The sequence below is a fragment of the Amphiprion ocellaris genome, chromosome 11 (assembly GCF_022539595.1).
Source record: "Amphiprion ocellaris isolate individual 3 ecotype Okinawa chromosome 11, ASM2253959v1, whole genome shotgun sequence".
NCBI lineage: Eukaryota > Metazoa > Chordata > Actinopteri > Pomacentridae > Amphiprion > Amphiprion ocellaris.
The window spans coordinates 2,959,144-2,982,473 of NC_072776.1; the positions used below are offsets into that span (position 1 = coordinate 2,959,144).

The following is a 23,330-nucleotide window of genomic DNA, read 5'->3' on the forward strand; positions in this document are numbered from 1 at the left end:
CTGGCCTCACTCTCCCAGGGAAAGCACTGTGTTCAGGGAGAATCCTCCACCCCCAATCAACTCCTCTTAAGACTGCCGCTAAACACATTTTCATACTCAGCCAGCGAGAGGACTCCATGCTCTCGCCAACTTTTATCTGGATGAGTGAAAAGGGATAAGCCAAGCGGTGCTGTTTTCCTCAAAATGCTCGGCGGCCCACAACACGACAGTTTATCACTGGCAAGCCTCACGGTCATTTCACCAAAGGTTATTTATTTATTTTTTCCACCCGTCCTTAGATTACTGTCCTAGTAACACTGCACCGGCAACTTGTCATTGTCTTTTCTTTTTTTTTTCAGTTGTCCTAGATCAGGAGTATTTTGAGGAATGTCCGCTCTGTTCTCTGTACCTGTCCCAGAAGTCAGCCCATGTGGGTTTTGCGAGAAAAGAAAGAGAGAGTGGCCTGTGTGCTCCAGCAGCTTTCAAGTTGTGTGTCTCTATCGGCTAAGGCGTATTTGTGGTGGACTTAGCCACGGCATTCCTACTCCAGGTTTCACTTGACCTGACGTTATGTCATCATGAACATTCTCTGGGGGTTCAGACTCTGCGCTGATTACAGGACAGCAGATAATCGCATGCCCTTGTGTGTGCGTGAACTGTTGATCGTCTGTGTTTATATTTAGATAATATGGCCAACTGAAGTGGACATATTTAGAATAGCAATTGCTGGGACGCGGACACTTCAGAGGGGTTAGTCACGTAGTTTCATTTTTTTGCGGCAGACATGGTATGTGTACAAGGTAATGAAGTAGGGAATCATTCTGTGTTCTCGATTAACAGTAATCACAAAGCAATTGAAGCGTGAAAAATGAATTTGTTTCTTCCAATGCAAAACAGTTTCGCAACACACACAGCAAACTTATTAATTATACAGTGTTGTTGACTTGGCAGAATATTATTTTTAAAAGCTGTCATGTTTTGTCTGCTTAATTGTAAGGTATTGCACATTTCTTCCCATTAAAGTTGAAGAGTGAGAGAAAAACCGAGCAGTTAGTTTGAGTTTTTTTTTCCTCCTTCAGCTCCACTGAGTAGCATTGTGGCTGTTTAGCCACTTTTCTCTGGGCAAATTGTTTTTGTGACCCATGGAATGTTAGAGGAAATGCTTCTTTCTCATTGGCGGTCCCCCGGGTGTGGAGGCCATGGCCCCTGTCATCGGCCCCAGTGCACACACACACACACACGCACACACACGCACACACACACACACACACACACGCACACGCACACAGACACGCAAACACAGGATCACTCTTTGCAAGAGGAAAGCAATCCACCACAAGAGAGGGACCTCCAGGCCTTTTTATAGCACCAGTACTTTGCCCCCTAGACTCCCAGACGTGACATCACAACAACCAGAGATAATTTTCAATGGCATCATCATAACCGCACACACACACACACACACACACACACACACACACACGCACAAGTACACGCACACATGCATACTTAGAAAGACACCCCCATTCTTGCTCTTGATTTTTTTTTTGTTCACCATCTTCTTTTTTGTTTCATTTCAGTTTATGTACAGACTTATCATTAATTAAACCTCTCTTTGCAGAAATAAACAGACTCCAGACAGTCCTATTTTTTTCCCCGACTCCCTCAAAGAGAAGTTAAAAAGTAATCATGAACAGTCCCAATTCGAAAAGGATTTCCCTAGAATGCGCAGTGAAATATGCTCCTCAGATCAATTAAGTGTTTACAGCCTGTAAGAATCAGCAGCACAATAGAGAAGCTGTCTCTTCTGGACCCCGGAGGCTACCATAGCAATGTTTCATTAAGTGCACTCACTCCTGTGGCCCCCTATAAACACACATTAATTAAGGCACACAGAAACACAGTCTCTGAGCTTGCACTATGGTAATGATGATATGACCCCAAAAGGAGAGGTGCACCAGGGGTCAGGGAATAAAAGCAGGGAGCGTTTAATGCCAGAGCTTGGCTGATCTGCAGAAACACGGTCTTAACTGGTCCAATTCAAATTAGGCCAAGATTTGCTTAACTGGCTAATTTAGATGTGCATGAATGTAGATTCATTTCCAGCAGTGAGTATGGCTAGGGTGTGTTTTCTCCTCCCATAAAAATAATGATGAGGGTCACGATGACAATTTTCTCGATGTCAGCAGTCAACGCCTGCTATAATAAATTATACACACTGACAAAATGACTTAATAATAATAATGCCGTAGTCTGTGGTGTATTTTCATATAAAAGTCGAAAAGTTTATTATGAATTGTTACATTGCCAAGCTCAGAATGAATAATCACATAACCATCAAACAGAGCCCTCATAAATTTAATAAAGAGACGATGTTTTCTAAATGTTATTTGACGTGCTGCTGTGTGACATTGAGGATTTGCAGAATTGTATTGAAAAGCCTAATACCAACTCACTGTGTAGACATCCTGCAGCTGACTGGAGATCAGCACTTGCTCATCCCTCAAATCATTTTAGCTTCAATAGCAGTCACCTCCCATAGACAATTTACGGAGCTGTGACAGTGGCAAATGGGTGTCATCAATATGATCCCAAACAGCGATATTTTGTTTGTTGGGGCTAAGTGGAAAGTCCCATCCCATCCTCTCAAGATCTGCAGCTAGAGGCCAGGGGGCTGGTATCCATCTTCGTAACAGTGACTATGTTGGAGGAGGAGGTGAAGGAAGAGGAGGCGAAGAGATGGAGGGGAGGGAGGCAGCATGTCAATGAGCCTGCCCAGTGTCACCGAGCACCACACAGAACAGCCATCTGGAGAATCAAAGACTCCTACCATCTGGCTGCCTCACCCACTCTCTACCCCCACAGAATAAGAATCAACCAGATAGTACATAGCCATAACACTCCTTGGCCTTTTGGGTGGAAAAAAAAGTCAGGTAAAACTGCATTCAAGTGAAAAAAAAGAAGCCTTTCAGCGTTCATAAACACAGTTAAAGATAACAGGTTTGTGTGTACACCTCCTTTTTTTCTGTTAAAGAACAGGAAGATCAACCTGACCCTCCTCCTTCAAGCCATCACATGTTAACATCACACCTGAAAAAGAACATATGCTCGTCCGACTGCCAAACCTGGTATTTACTAATTCCATTTTTGTCACACTCTTAAAATCAATCTCACATCTGCTTGGAGAACACATGTCCGTTTTTCAGATCTGCAGTGCGTATTTGCATAATGCATAGAAAAGTTTTGGAATAACAGTGTTCAAAATCATCACTGTGCTTTATAAAAAACAATACAATTTTTATAATCACATTTCAGTTTTGAAGTGTAATCCAAAATGCGCTTTAACTAGTAATTAATCCTCGTCACTTGTGCTGAAATGATGAGATTTCTGTCTGTCGCTTTTCACTTTCATTAGAACCTTTACTTTTTTGGCACTGTGAGTGAGGTTTTGTCCTTGATTCTTTACAGATATTAAAGTTTTTCAAGTCTAACTTTTGCTCAAAGTTGTGCAAAAAGCACGAAACTGCAACACACAAACAAGAAGTTAAAGCTCAAAGGATAAAGCTTAAAGGAGTTCTTTAACATTGAGCCGTCTTGCTGAGTGGGCCTTGGAAGTCTTGATTTAAATTATGTATGCTCTGTAAGTATGTATTTGGCAGGAAAGAGTGGTGAGAGGAGGAGGGATGAATGCTGAAAAGTCGTCAGCCATATTCCAAAATGCCATTTCCGTGTTGCTGAGGTACCATTGTTTACAGGGCTTTGATGGAGAGGTGCCCTGATCGCCACTAGCTGTTTCTCTACCTCTCTCTTTTTCTTCCCCCTCTTAGTTTGAGAGAAATCTCCTGACGCTGTAAAATGGGCAATGATGACATATGTGGATGCAGGCCTGTTCATATCTTTGTGGGGCCTTTAGGGAAATAAATATCTGAGAACATTCAGTGAAATGAAGCTCACTCAATAAATCACCATGACACAATAAACACTTCTGGCACATGAGCACCCCCCTACCCACCATCCCCTGGTGCCCAGCCCCCTCACACGCACACACACACACACAACACAACACACACTCAACACAACACACACACACTCTCCACTCAGACACCACCTACCTCTCCCCGCCTCTTCTTGTGCTACCAAATGGTGCCTCCCCACAGGCCAGTAAATCAAATCCCAGCACAAATACAGTGGGAATTTATTTGGAATGGGCTTTTGTTCTCTTTAACGCCTGATTGTTAGGCCGACTAGGTCGCATGATAAATTTTGAGCAGGTTGTTTCTGTGCAGTCGCTGTGTGCCTGCTGCCCCCTGTACCTAATGTGAATCACACCGCCTTTAAACTCCACTCCTTTGACCGTTCACCCACCCCGGTGGAGATAACAGCTATTTTATTGAAAAGATGTGAAGGAAATTATCCCACAAAATCCATTTTATATATCAATACGGATGCTCTGTCCACTGCTAGAAAAGATGACAGTGTTGTACGTCAGGCAAGTTGCACAAAAATCATTCTCAAATTAATACGTGAATAAAACAAAAAAAAAAAGCTTATTCCATCATGTGTTTCCGTCACAGCTCCCAATTACGTCATCAAAAGTTTTATATCCATTCGACTGTACATTTAGCGCCAACAGCAGTTTGTTTGATGCACCAACAGATCTGGATAGAAAACATGCATTCGTTTTGATTTTCTCTTAACAATTGTCTGGAATATTCGAGTGCCAGATTTGGCTCGGAAACTTGGCTGCAGTCACCAGAAAAGTTCTGATTAAAACGGACAATGCAGCACGCCTAATGTGAATTTAATGAAACGATTTAGCAAATGGAAAAAGAAAATATTGTTGGGTTCTTGGCGGCATTAACAACACGTCCCGACACCTTGTGAGTGACACCGTTAGAGGGATGGAAGGCTCAGCTTTTCCCTTTGACTCACAGATGACCAGTCAGTCTCCAGTGGCAGCCGCTGTTTATGCAGAGGTAAAATAAGCAGTAATATAACAGAGCCCTAATTGGTTTATCAGTGTTTGCTATGGTAACCCACATGGAAACAGCCCCTTAAACAATTATATTTTTAAACCGCTGGCCAGGATATATTTTGCTTTATCTATGGGTACTGTGGATATGATTGCTCACTGTTATAAATGGCACATAGTTAGTACACGGAGAGAAAGACATTGTTTACACTGGGCCTCATGCGGTGAATCTGTCCAGTGTAAGGTAATCTGCAGTAATAAGCTCCATTTGTTTTGTTTAGCTTTTAAGCTGAGGGAGAGAGGAAGGGAGAGGGGAGAGCAAAAAAAAGAAAAATCTCATTTCAAATCCTACCCACCTTCTTATCTCTATTTGTTCAGTTGTTTTTAATGCCACATACTGAAAGAATTTCAATGGCTGTTTTGCCATGAAGTCATTTGTTATCCTTCAGCGGGCTTTCGTCTCCCTATTGTGTGACAGCCCCTGAGTGCTCGAATCCTCCAGATGGAGCAGGTCAGACACACACAGACTCACATACACAAGGAGACACACACACACACACACACACACACACTCACAGGCAGGTTCACACACTTTCTTTTTCAGTGCTTTGACATAGATCTACTTGCCTTGTGACATATACGGAGGTGATAATGTCATTTTTGGCCATTTGTCTTCCCCCTACTTTTCTTTTAGTCTGGAAAATGTGGTTAAGAGCTGCCTGGCAGTTGCAACAGCTCACGCCCTGTTTGCAAACAGTCCAAATGAAAATGTTTCGCAGCAGTATTCTCATTTTATGCATATTGTCAGGCATATTGTCAAAAATTTGTGGACTCGCACAACAGATGCAGCTGACTTGTCTTATTTTGCTGTTAAGTTCTGCCCAAAAAGCAAAGCAATGGGGATGGGAAATTCTTTATTCTGGAAATAAAACGCATTATGGTTCCTTTTATTGACTGTGTAAATAGTTTCAGTAAAGTTATCCTCTTTGAAATGTATTTTCTTGTATCATCTATCTGACTTTGGCTCTTGTTTGTTTTCCTTTCTCTCTGTCTTTACATGTGGCGTCCTGCTTGCTTCCTGTTTGGATCTTCTCTTGTACAGGTTAGTAATCTTTGTATTACCAAAATACGAAAAAATACACCTAAGACTACACTTAATCCTCTAATAAGTTATTGCTATTTAATTTTTTTCCCATGCTTTCTACTTTTCATAAGCTACTCCTTTAACTCGGATCCAAATGAAACAAACTCTCACTTTGTAATTTGATACTTGCATTCTCTGAATATTTGCATGAGACATGATTTGCAAGTTTCAGTTTTATTTTTTATGATAGTCACTATAAAGCCAAGTTCCAGGGAAATTTACAATGTGAAAACAACAGGTGCATTTCGGTGATCGTTCACTTTCACTTGCCAGCGATGGTAATAAAGGTAAGAGCAGGTTCCATAACAAGTAGAACGTAATAACCATAACAGCCATCCTTAAATGATTTGATTGACTCACGCTAGACCTCATCGCTCTATTTTAAACCTAATGGAGTCTGGGTATAATTTGACCAAGCCTTGATTGACAGCCCCTTTCTCTATCTCAACAGTAACCCCTGACGATGTACATTAGAGTCGGATTAAAGCAAGGTGCTAACGCATATTAAAAAATTAAGCCAAGCCAGTGGACTGGCAAAGCTCCCTTTTTTTTATACCTCTTTTTTCTCCCCTTCCTCTTTCCATTGTACCTCCTTTTGGATGGTCTAGCATTAAAATTCAATGGCGTCAAGTAGTGATAGGGACTTGTTAATACAGCTGCAACTTGCCCTTGTGGAGGAAATCAAATGACAGTGCAGCAGGCCAGGGAGGAAAGACTGAGAGGACATTATACTGCTTACACACCGCCACGGAGCCTTGCAGCACAGAGGCAAGGATACAACATCAAATATAACAATGTAGCCTTCATAACTAGGTGCTTAATTTGTCAAAATGCCTCACTTTTGTCTAGGGCATATTTTACTGTGCCTCGAGCCCTTGGCATATTTAAGAGGACCCTGGTAGTTTTTCCTGCGGCAGGATACCAGCCTTATTGTACTGCTTCAGCTGCTGTAAATAGTAGTAAATCTTTAGCGTTGCATTTATTCTAGCATGACACCAAAGCCTCCCCACTCAAAATGATTGAATGTAACTTATTTGATTCTGCTTCCCTTCATTTGGGGATTTTGTGAAGAGTCTGGTTTGAAGACAATGAACTAACAAAAGATTGTTTTAACAGCTGCATGTCTTTGATTACACGCTTCTTTGAAGTATCACTTTAACGTAGCCTTTGAACTTGGATAGAGATCAGAAATGAATCGAGCTTCTTTTTGATGTGAGAGGAGGGGATTTTATTGTTGAAATGTTCATAAACTGCTTCCAACCGTTTAGCGAACAAGTTCAGTGTTGATTTTTAAATTGTGGCAGGAGAAAGAAGGGGGAGGCGTAGGGGTTTGAAGAGAGGACAGGAGGGAGGGTGCTGGTTTCATGTTCACGTGCACCCAATGACAAAGATAGCAAAACAGCAGCTTTTATTCCCTTAGAATGGACTTTTTAGATACGGTCCTCAAGTTACTCCAAAGTCTCGAGCCCCACATTTGCTTGTGTGGCTCATTAGGACAATATGCCATCCATATGTTTCACTAAATGATCATTATATCAGTTTTCCCTCTTGTAAAAAGACTTGCATGTGTGCCGAATCTCAAGACTTCCACCTTCCTGTAACCATTATACTTAAGCTGCTTGCTGCTTTTTGACAGCAATAATAACGTGCATTTGAGGTACTTTGTTGTTTTGGACAAAACTCAAATTCTATTAAAGGATTAAGTAATTGAACACTAATCTAAAGGACTTGAGGTTTCTGTTCTTTGGTAATGCCTTTAATCTTGGCACAGTTTTAGAAAAGGCAGTGAAGTAGTGAGTCACTGAGGGAAAAGCAGATTAGTTCAATTTCATGTATTTTAGGGGAGAACTACACTAGCTTTAGATGGATTACTGTTAAATCAGTGAAATGAAATGTAATGACGCAAAAATGTGTCTGTTTGCATAAACACCAAGCTTTGTGCTTCCTCAATGGAAATTAGCTGCAAAAACTGAATCACAGGAATTATGTGGGATGTCTGTAATGTGTCACAAGTTGTGCTTTTAAAAATGGTAGCCACAGCGGTCTATTATGCTGTTTAAAAAACAAAAAAGAAGCCAAGTGTTCCGATTCTGAATCCTGAAATCCCCAAAGTGCAAATTGCAGACAATACCAAATTTAGAAATATAATACACGATCAGCTATAGGCCATTGTATCCTTTTTTTCATCATTTCCAAATTAATCATGCTCCAAATCCACTCCTATTGTTCAATTTTACTGTTACCAGTAACAATAAAGAAACAAAAGTTGGAGAAATTGCTTGCCCTACATCTGTCATTGTCATTGAGAGACTGGCCATAATACTTTATTTATATTCTGTTCTGGAGATATGTGGTTTCGGTTGTAAATGTTCATTGATTCAAGGGCAGACAAATATACCCCCAACACCCTGCGATGACCCACATAGAGCGAGATGTGAAGTTCACCATCTATTAGAATAACAGGACAGGCACAAATAAACCGTATTACACATTTTGTTACCCTTGCAGCCAACTCAAATTACATTTTGAATGTCGTCCACTCAATCTCCTCTCGTCTTTTGTGCTTTCTTTGATATAAATAGACAGACATTCAGGGGTCTAAAGAGTGGAAGTTAGAAGAATAAAAAAGGAAGAGGAAATTTAGATATTTTTAAATGATGTCCTACATTTTGTCAGCTAAAATCAGGATATTGCCTGAGCGGGGAGAAGCCATGTTCTTCAGTTGTCAAAAGGCAGTAAGTAATGATTAAAATAGCAGTGTGAAACGCGGGGAGATTAAAGTGATGCTAATGATAAGTGAGAGAAGAAAAGGGCAAGCTATATTTTAATTCCTGGGAGAATGGTTAATGACTTCTATTGCCTGAGATTAAACTAAACCTGTCTCATCAGCTTTTTCTGCTCGCTGAGGAAAAAAAGCCCTCTGCACTTTAATTTATTAAACTCTTTTAAGGAAGCACATTGATCTACATAGGTTAAACTTTCAAAATTTGGGCAAAAAGACGCCCCATAAAGCTGTCGTGCAGGGCAAAGCTGTTGAGTTGCTCAAGGCACACTATAAAGAATTCATTATCTCCAAACTGCCACATTTAATCAGAAAATATCAATTATTTAAAAGGGGAGGTTTGCTCCTGTTTAGAGCATCAGGTTTTACTGACACCCTGAATTATACTGACATGTTGAATATATTTTTCTGCTGTCACTGTGATGGTGCTGTGAACTTTTCCATTTTCAATGCCACCTTTTTTTTTTTTTTTTAATACCTTTGGCTCAGTAAAAGTGCATTTGGCCACTCTAACAGACTCTTTGTAATAACATCAATGGAATAATAAAATCCAACAAGTAAAATATTTATCTGGTGTTTTCAGCTTGCTGGAACGACCAGGACTTGTGCTGTGTAAATTTTTCGCATGGCATTAGCACAGAGGCACCGGTGACCTCTGTAATGAAATGTATGGTACTGTTGACATGGCATTACAGCGATTCAACACTGTTCATTAATCTTTGTTTTGCTAGAGCCCTTCTGGCGTATCCTTCGCCAAGGTGCGGAGCAATGCCAGAAATTGTAAGGCTCACCACATATTTCTGATGGCAATTAGCATGCATTCCGATCCACTGAGCCCCTCGCATAACAGCCCAATCCTTACAGCAGCCAGAGTCTTTATCAGGGCCCGGGTGATAGGAGTCATTGAACATTCTGCTGACAGCAGATTATTTTTGTTTTTATACAGATGTCAGGCTTGAGTAGGTGGTGTTTTCCACTCTTTCTGTGGGACTACGGGCCCCCTTAGACTCTCTTTTATTCGCAGATGACAGAGCAATGCTAAGTTTTTCTTTTCTGTTCTCACTTGCAGCCTTAGCCTGTCTGTTTCCCTCCCCTTGTATCTTTCCTTATCTTAACCTCTGTCATTTCAGGTCTGGAAATAGGTCTGATATTTAAAGCACTGGTAAAGAGTAACTGTCATCCCTTAGAGGACAAATAACACTCCAACGGCACTGAATCCTGTGTGCTTCTGTATTCTCACTGGATCTGTCAGCAGGAAGCAGGCATGCAATTAATAAGCCTTTTACCTCTATATTCACAGTTCTGCCAAGTGGGGGAAAAAAATGAAGAGCCATTCTTACAGATGTAGAGAAAATTTCTACAGATGTCTATGAAGAGAGGAAGCACATTTTTTAAAGTGCCAACTGATGGCTCATGTATAATGGTAGTAGCCATGATTCTGATCGATATCATCAATGGCTACTGCTGCCGTGCAGAATTTGATCCAGGAGTCTCATGCTAATGTTCACGCCTGTGTCAGACACAAAGTAATCTCTTCTTTTGGATCAATGACACTTTTTATGGTCTCATCGCTTTTCCAGTGTAGGAAGTAACACTATTCTTGAATCGCATAATCTGTTGCACACGGAAAATCTCTAAATTTGCTGACTTAGTCACCATTTCAACCGGATAAATTCAATGAAAGCCAGTTTTCTCCGCGGTCTTTAAGATGTACATTATAAAGTAGATTTGTGCCTCCACAGTGGTCAGTGTGCATAATCACTACCTTTTTTTTCTGACAAATTCAAATTTTTCTTTGGAATGTTAGTGATTTAAATCTCTAGATTTGCCCGGAGTCACAGGAAAATGTCTCTGTTAGTATTTTGTTGACATATTCGGGATGAATTGAGTTCCCCACCACCCCCTCTCACCCCTTGTTGCGTAAAGTAATATCTGTGTTTCTGGGGACACATTACAATAATGCATTAAGAAATCACATTAATAATGCACATATTTTGTCACATATTTATAACTATCCCCCAGACATCAACATGTCACAGTTGTTGTTAGATCCCCTTTGGTTTCAATTAAAATCTCGCTGAGGCAATAAAAATAGCCAATTAAATTGGAGCAGGCTCTTCAGAGGTACAATTGGTCTGATTAGATTAACCTTGAACATCAATTAGGGTTAAAAATAAGCTTAAATGTATATTAATAACTGCCCACCGTATTTGATGTTAAACTATACTACACTTGTATCACTCATTTCCCCTGTATTGATTCCGTAAGTGGCATTATTTTCAGTTGATTAGCCTGCATTATCCTTTATTTTCTCTCGTGCGTATTTGCAGCTTAATTATTTTGACCAGATAGCGCTCTGGTTGTGCAACATCGAGACTTCATTATCTAATTACAGGAGTGAGTTTCCAAGTTACAATAGACAATAGAGATGTGACAATGTACAGCAGGCTTCACTCTACTTATAATTCAGCACAAGACTCTACAGCAGGGTCACAATCCTGCTTTTACAGCTGTACAACTTCCCTCTCTTTGCGCTCTCTTTTCACACACACTCACTTCTCTCCAGTAGCTGTGGTGTGTCAAGCTTTTCTCACCACCAACTACCACCGCTGCATGGCTGCCTTCAGTTATGCCACCCCACCTGGTAACTAAGAGCTGAGCATCCAGACACTAAAAATATGCCTGACGCTCAGTGTCACACCCCCCTGCCACTTCCAGCACCCGGTTCCCAAAGCCCAGACTGGTGTGAAGGGAGGGAGGCGAGCAGACATCTTTGTAATTCTTTTAATAACATGTGTAAATGGGAAAGGGGCCTATCGGTCTTTATCAGGCCTGGCGAGCAGAGCAGAGCAGCTGATACCACCTAGGGGCTGGGAAATGCCCGATTCATCTAACAGTCCGTGAAGCTGATTAATTTCACTCTTCATTAAGAATGTGTTGTGGCGTCTTCTCCGGACTTGAACATATCTCTGTCCCTCGGTCACATTTTTTGTGCCTCTTCTCCAGCCATTTTTCTCCCTCTTTCCTGGGCAGCGTTAGCAGCGGCGGCCACCCTCCTCCTCCTCTCTTTGCGCCCTTGGCAAATGAAAGGTCAAAGACGCTGCAGTGATTAATGAGCAGTAGACTCTGGGATCTCTCTGTCAACCCCCCGCCAGTCCCCCTCCCCGCCCTGCCCTCCCCGCTCCTTGCATTATTTCATCTGCTAATCTCACACAACACTACTTAGTTAGTATGTTGCAGGGAAAACAGCGCTGTGTGTCTGCCGAGCTGTGGAGACACCAACTCTGATTAACTTTTCTGTAAGGCGAGGGGTAAAAGAGAGAGGGCATTCTGGAGAACAGGGGAAGGGGAGGCAGGGGGCAGCGCTTACAGAATGTTTTTGGGCCAAAGAAAAGGTGCGGTAGTGTAAATGGTGGGCTCTCAACTCAGCTTTTCATCTCAAGATGTTGCTACCAAGTCTAATGATTTTAGTAGTGTGCTCTCAGCACAAAAACTCTACTTCAGAAGCTTGGCGGTTTTATGGTGTAATTGAATGTGAACGTCACAGCTCCTTTCACAGGATAGATGACACTTCATGGGCTCAGACCAACTGTTTATTTGAAAAAGTAATGAAATATTTACTCTCCATTGCAGTACAGATTAGCAGCAGTAATTGACTGTGACAGAGGTCTATGCACAAGTATGTGCACATTTTATAGCGAGTGAGGGAGGCAGCGAGAGAGAGAAAGAGTTAGAGGGCCCCTCATGTTTGAATGCAGATCTTCAGCACACAATAGGCCTGTTAGTGAGGCTGAATTTCTGCCTGTCACTTTCTCTCCACATGTTGCTTTTTCTTTCAGAGATAAGTGGGCCTAATGCTGAACAAATAGTGGAAATCAGAAGCCACTGAGAATCATTTGCCTCTCCTTTTCCCATGGCTCCCAAACAGACACCCAGACGCACAGACTGAGGGAGTGACGATGAGAGAGGCAGAGCAAGATGGAAAAGGGGGGTGAAACACAGAAAGAAAAAAAACTCAATGAGCAAAACAATTTTGTCACCAAAAGCAGATCCAATTGAAAAGTCTCCTGGAAGGGGAAGAGCTTGAGTTGTCAGATCAGGCCATGGCAATGAATAGAGCCAAGCAGGCTAAATTGGCATCAGGTGTGGGCTTCCCCTGGCCGGTGATAGGCTCCCACATTGTGCTGGCTAGACATTTGGCCATTTTCAAATATAATGGGAGAAATGAATGCAAATGAGTGAGTGGACTGAAATGTATTTAAATGCAGATTGAATGGGGGGCTCTGCGTAGCGCCTGATAACAAGTTGCTTTAGGAGAAGGGCCACATTGTGTTGGATCATCCCTCCAACCCCCACCGCTCCCATCCCCACACCAGCAGTCCTGTTCTCTCTCCCTCTGTCGCGCTTGTGTCTCATAAGGGGCCATTGTTCACTGGGTAAACTCTCTCAAAACTATTTACATTACTCATTTATTTGCATTTCAAATATTTTGGGTTCTTTCTCTTTCCCATATATTGCAGACACACATGCTGCCTGCCGCCTAGGGCCATCCAGTAAAACAGTAATTGCAAAAGGACAGGGGGCTGTGGCAGCAAAAGGGGGGGAAAAAACACAACACATGGAGAAAAGGCCGGAAAAGGAGGGGTTCAATCATTAATGATAATGTTGCTTATGTCCATAGCCTCATTAGAAGCAGTATAGCAGCTAGTAGCATGTGTTTCGCAAACAAGTTCCCCCTGCCCACTGCCGGTCGACCGCTAGCCCACGGCGATCCATCTTCTCAAACGTCTCCTTCCCATATTTAAGGAGCTCTTGTTACAGCCTTTCCCAGACCTGTGAATTTATGGTGCACTCCGAGCGGTTAGCGTAATCGCCGGGAATGCAGTCATTTCAGCGGGAATGTGGGAATTAGGGCAGGAGAGAAAAGGAAATCTGTTGGTGTGTTAATTGAATTTCATAAGAATCCTTTGCAGCAGCTCTGCCTTGTTCACAGAACAGCGTGGACATGTAGGACTCAAACTGTCTCCCTCATTATTTTTATTAAATTGTCATCTCTTGTCTTTCAAAGCCTTCCGAGAAAAACATAAAATATTTATCTATACAAACCTTGAAATTAGACACAACTTACTTGGACAACCTGTTAATTTTTCATCTCTCCGGTCTCACAAATTGAATAAGTGAAGAGTAACAAGAGGGTGTGTTCTCCTCCTCAAAAAAAACAGCTTTTTGTTTTTATCCTCATCTGCATTTAAAATACAATTTACATGCAATTAAATTTGATTAATTAGAGACACTAACCTCTGCCCGTCCTGTGTGCACATAATGTATCTTGCATTTCAATGTCAGCCAACTAATGTTTACTTCAACTTGTGTTTTTCAAGAGCCATCATTATGTTTAGTATCCACAAAGGCATAATTTGAGGCAGTTAAAAAAATTAGATTTTCCCATATTTGACATATTGAACCCTTCAGAAATAATGACAGGCTTGGCTTGAGGGACTTTTCTTAAAGAAATAACTTCTCTCTGACTTCATAGTATACTCCGTGTTGGTATACTTTTAAACAATACGACATCATTTCCAGAATGCCATTTATGTAAAGTTCGCCCTGTTAGCATAGGGGCAGCTGGGGCAGCGACTGTAGAGATGCTTCAGTGTCCAGAAGTTTCCATGCAGTGATTAATAGGAGAGGTAATGTAGTGGGGAAATGAGTAAACACTCCCTTGCTCCTGGCTTTGTGCTTCAACGGCTTGATGACAAGGGCAGAGCAAGGTGAGAATTAAACAGACCCGCAGAAGAAGTGGAAAAGAAAAAAGGGAAAAAAAAAAGGGAACAACGGGCTGGAGGGAGGAGTGAAGCATGACAGACCTGGGCAGTGAGTGGGAGTGAGGAAAAGGGCGACTGGGAAGAAAGAAGGCCGCCTTGACAAAAGTGGAAGTGGAAGTTTCTCCTGAAGAAGAATAATTAAAAGCGCTCAAGGGAGGGCAGTTTTAATTTCACATGTAAGGGGCTAAAGATTTCATTTAAAGGCGCGGCGAGCGTAGAGGAGGTTAATAAGATGAACAAAGCAGGGAATGTGAGAACATACAGTGTGAGGAAGCGCGTTGGACTTTCACCTGACACGTTTTTAATTATTGAACCTCTGATATTTCTCTGTTGAAGAGAGGGGGTAAAAAGAGAAGATTAACTGATTAATGGTCATGGTAACCAATTACTCACTCATGGGGAAATAGATTTAACTTCACCAGAGTAACACTTCTCCTCAGTGCTAAACGTCACATCGCCTCCAACACCAAAGCTAAAAGCACACTCCTGGTTGTGCTGGCAGTCTCACTAGCTGCCTACTGGGAACACAACCAGAGCATTGCATAATGCCTCCTTCTAAAAAAAGTGAACTTGCTTCTACAGTTGAATATGCGCTCTTGATCACTGAAATCTCACTCCATTAGTGCTATCTGAAGTTGATGTACCCCAATTATCATAATAAGATCAGCTTGGTCCCATACTCCATGGGACTCCAAACTCTCTTACTGCCACAAAATGATCAAAAGGACTTTGCGAACTAGACTCAGAGTCCCAGCTGTGGGCTGATTTGTTCAGTAGCGGTGAAAAAAGAACTTTAATTGAATATGATGTATTTCTTTTTCTTGTACTTTTGGGGCTAAGCTGCTAGAGGAGAACAACACAGATATGCCAGCTTGTCTTATCTTGGCTAGAAATCGACTGAAAAATGCTTTTCTTTACTCAGATCACCAGTGAAGACTGTAATGCATTTCAGTGTTTGCCAAGCTACACCCCAGTTCTAGACTTCCTTTTTTGTAAAGCCAGCAGTGTGCTCAACAGGTCCTGATGTGTGCACTGTGCTCCTCCCTCTTTATGAGATCTTAAATGTTGTCAGTGCAGAGCATGGGAATGACTGTTGCACTGCAATCCCAAAATCCCTTTCCCCTCCTGCCACCACGTCACACTGCACACACACTGTGTTTGACACTTATGCATTATATGTTTATCAGACTCTAATGAAACACTGACAAGTTCTCTGCACAAGGGATACTGTGTTCCATTAATAGCCCTTAACGAACCTTGGGCACTCACAAAAAGACTGGTCCTATTGCAGCTGACAGCAGTGGGGCCCTCAGCCCCGGCCCCCTGGAGAGAGAAGATATTAAGCGTTAGCAATGTCTGCACTCCCTCCTTCAGTCTCTCTTTCAATCCGTCTCTCTCTCTCTGTCTCTCTCCCTATATGCATCCGTTTCCCTTGGAAGTAAAAGGTGTCTCATTCTATTTCTTCAGGCACACGTTACTTGACCACGGTGTTTAGCACGGAGCCTGACAGAGAGAATAGTGTCAGTTAATTTGTCAGAGAGCATTTGTGATTGACTTATTCATCTAGAGCTCAACAAATGTTTGTACTGTGATGAATCCCCTGAACCGTAATTTACTCTTAGAGCAAATTAAATTCAGACATCTAATCACACACATGCACGCAAAGTACCATTTGATTTGAAAAACTGTGTTTATTTGAGCTCATTTGATTCATTTGAACACTTCAGAAAGATTGAACAGGCACAACACCCTGCAAGTATTTTAAAATTAGTTGCGAGACAGTGACACATTTTTAATTCTTACCCCACTCCCTTTTTTTTTTTTTTTTTTTTTTTTTTTGGTTTTGGCCATGCTTTTGTGATTGTAAATCTAATTAGTCTCGCAGTTTTAGTCAAGCAAAATTTGTATGAAAATTTTCCCTCACTGTGATTTTGTACCTGCTTTAAAATTATCCCTGGCGTAAAGAATAGTTGGTGACATCTGCTGCCTTTTAGTCAAAGAAACTTTTACCGTTTGTAGCCTGATTATGTGCCTCTCATGTCTTTTTTCGAATGTGAGAAACCCTTTTTGCCTCAGCTTCCCTCTAAAAGCCGCATCTCCCACATGATGCCTGTGATCTCTCTATTAGAATGTGACAAAACATTTGTTCTCACTAGAAATAATGGTCTGTAACATCCTCTAATGTGATTCACAGTTTATTTGCAAGTCCATCGCCGTGTTGAACAAGGGCTTATGGGCGCGTCACACATATGGATAATTTTAAGCAGATGCATCTGGCGTGGCTACCATGCTATGATTAGTTTCCAGAGCGTTTGTGAGTGTGTAAACCATTGCCGACATGGATGAAATATAGCCTAGGTTCACTGGGAGTGCAGAGAGAAGAAATGTACCCCATCTGTAATACACTGTGTAGACTAATATCAGCTCCTTTTCTCTGATATTGCAGTGAGATATCGATCTGGTAAAATTGTCCCATATTGGAGCTGTCTGTTGTGATATTCATCATGCTGTCACCTCTCCCCAGCACCTACGCGTTATTAGAAACCCGGGTTTGAAGAGGTTGAAGGGTTTTAGTCTCCAAGATGTAGCAAACAATTCATCATGTGAGAGAGAGAGAAAGAAAGAGAGAAAAGAATTCAGGTGAGGTGATGCTTGGGTAAGATTTATGTCTAGTCAAGCTGTACATTAAGAATTATATCATCAAGTGAGAGCACACCAGCAGCCTCACTGCTATCTGCTGAGTAGGCCTATTTGCTCTCCTGCCAGGCTTAAATTGAGTTTTAGCTTTTAAGAGAAATCTCGAGTCTCAGGGAATGTAGCATCTCGCCCAAACAGAGTTATTTGTTGAAATGCGCGGCAGCTTGTCGAAACCAATTGTCATGTGCGCGGGGATTTTAGCGAGCCTGACGTTTTATTTTGCACTCGATGCCAATCACTCATCAGGAATAAAGCCTGCAAATGGAACATGCCACCTCCAGTTTGGCCCGCTCCAGTGTGGGACTCTAGTTTGAGTTCTTGTTATTTGCTCTCTTTGCTCGCAGTTAGAGATTCTTCCGGAAGGATCACAGAGATGTACACAGACGGAATCCAATTCTTCCGTGTCTCGCAGAGGAGTCGGGCTTTGATTCGTCTTTAACTCAGTACAAATGCTCGTCTGGGAATGTTGCGAGGCTGGGGGCTCCCTCTGAAGTTGTTTCTCTCTCTTTCTCGGTCTCTCTCTGGGAAGTCTGAGTGTGTGTGCTCTGCTCTGTTAGCCGCGATGTTATTGTTGTAAACAGCATTTAAAGCACAGCTGGCCAAATTGATCAGGGCTTGCGTTGGAGTGAACTTGAGCAGCCGAGAGTGGGGCTGCATAAACAGGGCCGCTTGTATCTAAATATGCAAACACTCTCACAGCAGTCGACACTCGGGGGAACAGACACTGTTAATTCTGATGGGGGAAACGGTGAGAAACAGCGAGAAACAGGCCCGAGCCCCTAACCTTTCCATGTATACAGAGACCGAGAGAGAGGGAGAAGCAAAAGAGGACAGGAACATTTTTCCTGATTATGTAAACATTTCTTTTCCTCCCTAGATCATTTTTGGACTCCTCCAAGTATTTACTTTTCATTAATTATTGAAAAAAAAGAAAATCAGGGAAAAAAACGAATAAACAGTAGATAATTTTTGTTTAATGTTTCACACAGGATTCCAATCCTCAGTGCAATTAATGCTAATCACCACGGTCTTCCTGTTTAGCTTGAACTCGGAGTGTGTTTGTGAGCTGTTGCTGTCTGTTTTGCTTTTTTCTTGCTCTCTCTCGCTCTCTATTTTTTTCTCTCTGCACTCTCTTCCTCCTCCATCTCTGCTGTTAGTCACTGTGTCTCCTCATGTTATGATTACATCACCCTTTCTGTCTGTTGTGTCCATTTAGACCTGAAATTAATCACATCCGACAATCTGCTGGTGCTATTCCCAAAGTTCGAAAGCTTTAGTAGTGAGAGAGTGATATATAAATATATATATTCATATGAAGGGAGAGACAGAGTGAGATGGAGCGCACCAAGCATGTTGGAGGTACTTACCATTTGTAGAGTACAGTATATTAATTGCTTATCGGTTTTTGATTTCAGAGTCATTTAGAGTCAATCAAACGCATAATTTTCACAGCTATTGTTCTTTGGGGTTTGTTAATTGTCACCCCACTGGCAGAATTAAAAGCAAATTAAAAGCCTTAACTATTGACTCTATCTGAAGTCACTCTCCACAACAATTTCACAAAACAATGGGGAGGATTAATGAAAATGCAGCTTGATTTCTGTTCTCCAAAGCTTTTGCTATGGGGAACCAATTAACTACCCTTCAGGATGACTTTCACTTCTAACTGCCGGTCTGTTCCACTGCCAGAAACTGGGATTAATTCTCAATTAATCCCTCCACCAGAACAACTCTGCCTTTGTCTGCTGGGGAGGACATGAGCATACAACACCGAGGTTACCCCAAGCCTGTTTGGTGGAGGAACTCCACCCCTCCTAAGATTGATACACCCTGTAGACTAGCTCTTCTCAAGCTGAAAATAAGAGCCATTAAAAGGGAATGGTTGACAATGATTTTTGTTTTAGGATTTTGAGCTTTATTATCCATGCATATTAATGAGTCAATTAATTCCATTCGTCCTCGCGAGTGGTCTGTTTGTTTTTGCCTGACCTTTTATCTTAGATGCGTTCACGCTCCGCTTGGTTTAAGCACTTACTCCATACTGTGTTTCCCATAGCCTCATGTCCAAAAAGGGAGTTTTTATGTGTTTAGCACTAAGATTCTCCCGCTCTCTTTTGTTTTCTCTCTGCCACTCTCTCTCTCATCCATGGCCCTCCCCCTCCATCTTTTTCTGCTGCTTTCTCCCTCTGTCAGAATGCCTGCTGGATGTATTCCTCTCTAAATGTGACAGGAAATATGCTATTATAGCATGCAGAATATTTGCCTGATGGGATTTGCAATAAAATTACTACATTTCCTTTCCATTAGGATCTCTAAAACCCCTCTCTCTAATTTATGATTACCCTGGCAAAAAGACATGTTATATACATAAAGACTAAAGTAGCCCCCAGTCCACATTTGGCCCGTCCTGCTTTCAAAGTTAGTTGAGAGGACAGGAGAAATAATTGAAAAGTGCAGCTGGACTGTGTACAATCTTGTAAGGGATGCCTAGAAAATGAGATTAATCAGTGCACAGACATTGTGGGGAAAAGTTTGCAGTGAATGCCTGACAGTCGTGCTCTTTCTCTCATTTCAAATGTTGGCAGGCTAGCAGGCAGCTCCAAGGGAAATGCGCTCCTTTCATACTTGAGTAATTGATGAATTGTATGCAATATGCAAATGAGAATCCATAAATCTTATGAATGACAGCTTAATTTATGTGAGCCTTAATGAATGCAGGATTAGATTTTAATTAAATATCCTCAAAGGCACCCTGACTGGGTAAGTTTTTAAAGCCTTGTTTTGAAGACTTGTTTCATATGCATCGCAGTTCATGAAAAAGAGAGATCAGTGAGAGTGGTTAGATGAAATTTCCTCGCAGTTTGAAGATAAGACCTGTTCTGTTTTGCTAACCAAAGGCACTTGCAATTAATAAATATTGGAGCAAAATCATATCTAGCAATCTCATTTAGGCTTTCCTGGAACTGCTCATTCTCATACATTTGATTAACTGCATTTACTTTAAGCACTATCTGATTTCTAACATTTGGTACAGTATCTTTTTAATTAAGAGAATCATCCATTAGGCATGGAAAAGTCAACCAATTAGGCTTTCCTCATCAGTTCTCATGATGTAGGGAGTCTGCTTACTCATTATCAGAGTCTGTTGATGTGATGCTAAACAATCTTCGACTCTGTAGTTATGGGACATACAATTATGAAATCAGCTTTTAACATTAATGATGCATGGGAATAATCAGCAATTTATCATGTTTCAGATCTTTTTTAGATTCTATTTCACAGCTGAGAGGCTTCAAACGGCTCTAATAGAATGTGATTACAAGGCTAAGCTCTTTGTAGCTACTGTAACAGTGTGTTCCTCCTTAGAGCTGGCTGTGGTTTCATGACACAGGCTTGAGGACAGTGGAAGGAGCGTGACTGGCTCCGAGTTCCTCTGTACCATCAGATGGTCTGACCCAGCGTGGTTCTAATCAGGCCTGAGCCCAGACAAAGGCACCAGGAAGGCACCCACTCTCCCAACTACTACTGATCTCAACCCTGCACATTAGTCCACACAGGGATCAGAGCACAGACAGCACTTTAAAAGGGGGTTTTAGTGGGATTGATGCTAACTCTCTCCCGCCTTTGATTTCACACCATTTGATCTGTGATATATTGTTCCGTAACAAAGGTTCACAGTTTGCTGGCGGATGCAGCTGTTCCTAACCCTAATAAATAAAAGTGTGTTTTTTTTCCCCTCTCCTCGCACTCACAAACTCGCTGTAATCCGGCTATCTAGATCAGATAAGTGCGATGTGGCTACCTGTGCGAGGCGGTGTTTGACAGGTGCAAGGGGAAGCTGATTGAGATAATCCAAGAATAGGTTCAATGCAAATACAGATACAAGATGAGGGTGAGGATAGATGGATGCATGAAAAAGATGGATGAGTGAATACATTCCCATGTATCACACTGTGACTCTGAGATTATGATCATCACAGCGAATAGACTGCCAAGGTCAGCAGGAAATATAAATCATCTTTTTTTTTCCTTTTTGTTGAAGGCAACATATATTCCTGTCAGTTTCACTGGTTTTGTTATGTGAAATTGTTCTGAACTCGACCATGTATTGCTGCAACTAGTGATTATTTTTATATTCAGTCAATCTGACAGTTATTTTCTTTATTAACTGGTTAATTGTTTGGTTCATAAAATGCCAAGAATAAAATTCAAATTGTTATTTTATTTATTTTTAAGGTTCCTAAACCCCAAGAGGATTTTTTTTAAATCTTAAGGTATTCAGTTTGAACGATAGCAAATATTTTTAAAAAGCACCCAGTCCTGGAAAGAGTTGGTAAATTTTGCACAAAAAGTGACTTAAATGATAAATTACCGAAATAATTTTAATACTCAGTAAAAAGTTGTTTTTTTAAAGTCCTCTGGGAATGTGTAGATAATTAATAAAGTAGTTATTGGTTCCTTATCTTTTAGTTTGCACGGACACTGATGTTATCTGAGCGTCTGTGTTTGCTAACATTACTCTTCTATCCTTCATAGCAGATCTTAAGGCAGCTGATTAAGTTGGGAGCCAGAGAGCTGAGATCACATTCTAATCAGCTGATAATTAATTAGACATATATGTTATCATCACAAATCCACAGTGGGAAAACAGTATTTGTTCATTTTCACACTCTAGTTTATTTTTAATACTTGCACGTCAGTCTTTTTCTTTCATTGCCACGAGGCAGCATTTTCTTGAAAGCAAAGGAAACAAATAGCAGAGCTCATTTCTGAAATAACTAATTTCTAGAATTAAAGTTAAACAGATCCATCTTTTCCTTTCTGCTAATGCTGTTATCTTACCTGTGGGGTTTTTAAATTGGCAGTTATACACCACCGACATGTTATTCCCTGTCTTTCAACAAACATAGGTAGCGTCTCGGGGGAGTCGTGCGCATATTTTTAAACTGTTTGATTGAACCAAATAAATAAAAAAAAACTATAAACTCAGCATATTCAAGCCCCCGATGGTCTAAGGCCTGTGAATTTCTGCCTGACCTGGCACTTAAAAGGTAAGGAGCTGCTTTGTTTTATCAATAAGACCTTGTTTTCATGGCTGGTCACCACCCCAGCAAACCAATCAATGGGGCATGCTCTGCTATCGCTGTGAGAGAAATGAAAAATAAACCCCAGATAATCCTTCAGTTAAAAGGTTACTCAGGGCGATAAAAGCTATTTTGTTAATTTATTTACTCTCTGCACTGGAGAGATAAAGAAAAGGAACAATTAGGGAATTCTAGGTGAGAGATTTTAAAAGGGCAATGACATTGGGTTAATATTTTATAAGGCCTGATTGGCAGAGACCTGGAGAGGCCTTTTGTTTACTCAAGCCCCAGACGAATGATTCACTCGCTTGTTTTGGCCGACTGGGCGGAAATGGAATAAATATCTTCATCCTTACCTTTTAGAAACATCAAACAAAAGACAGAGATAAAAGGTTAATGGCTCAATCATAACCACCAGGAAATAATATTATGCTCTTTCTCTGTAAACTAGACTCACTATTGACATAATCAGGTTGAATTCCTAAAGATATCTGGAGATGGGAGGAGCAGATGATTTTTTTTCGCGTGTAACTAAATCCACTAAGGGAGTGTGCTCACTTGGGCTAAACATTACATTTGTGGCTTCAATTGATTTATAACAGATCATAATCACTGCATTAACAGCGTTCTGGGTAATAAGATCTCAGTCACTGCTTCCGTCGTCAGAAAAGAGTCTGATAGTGAGATGTCAGAAATTTTGCCACGAGATCAAAAAGCATCCCGATATCTCCTGTGATATTATAGCTCTTATTATACCTATCACCTCGTGTTGGCTTCCTGTAAACGGGGTGAGAACGTGAATTTAATTATTGTGCTTTTATTGCATTGTAGTGCTGAAATTGGACTC

At 41.2% G+C, this 23,330-nt stretch overlaps 1 protein-coding gene across 4 annotated transcripts in view; it reads left to right on the forward strand.

Annotated features, from left to right (window-relative positions):
* dachd (dachshund d) overlaps positions 1 to 23,330 on the forward strand; it is a 90,314-nt gene that overhangs the window by 19,985 nt on the left and 46,999 nt on the right. The window lies entirely within an intron of this gene.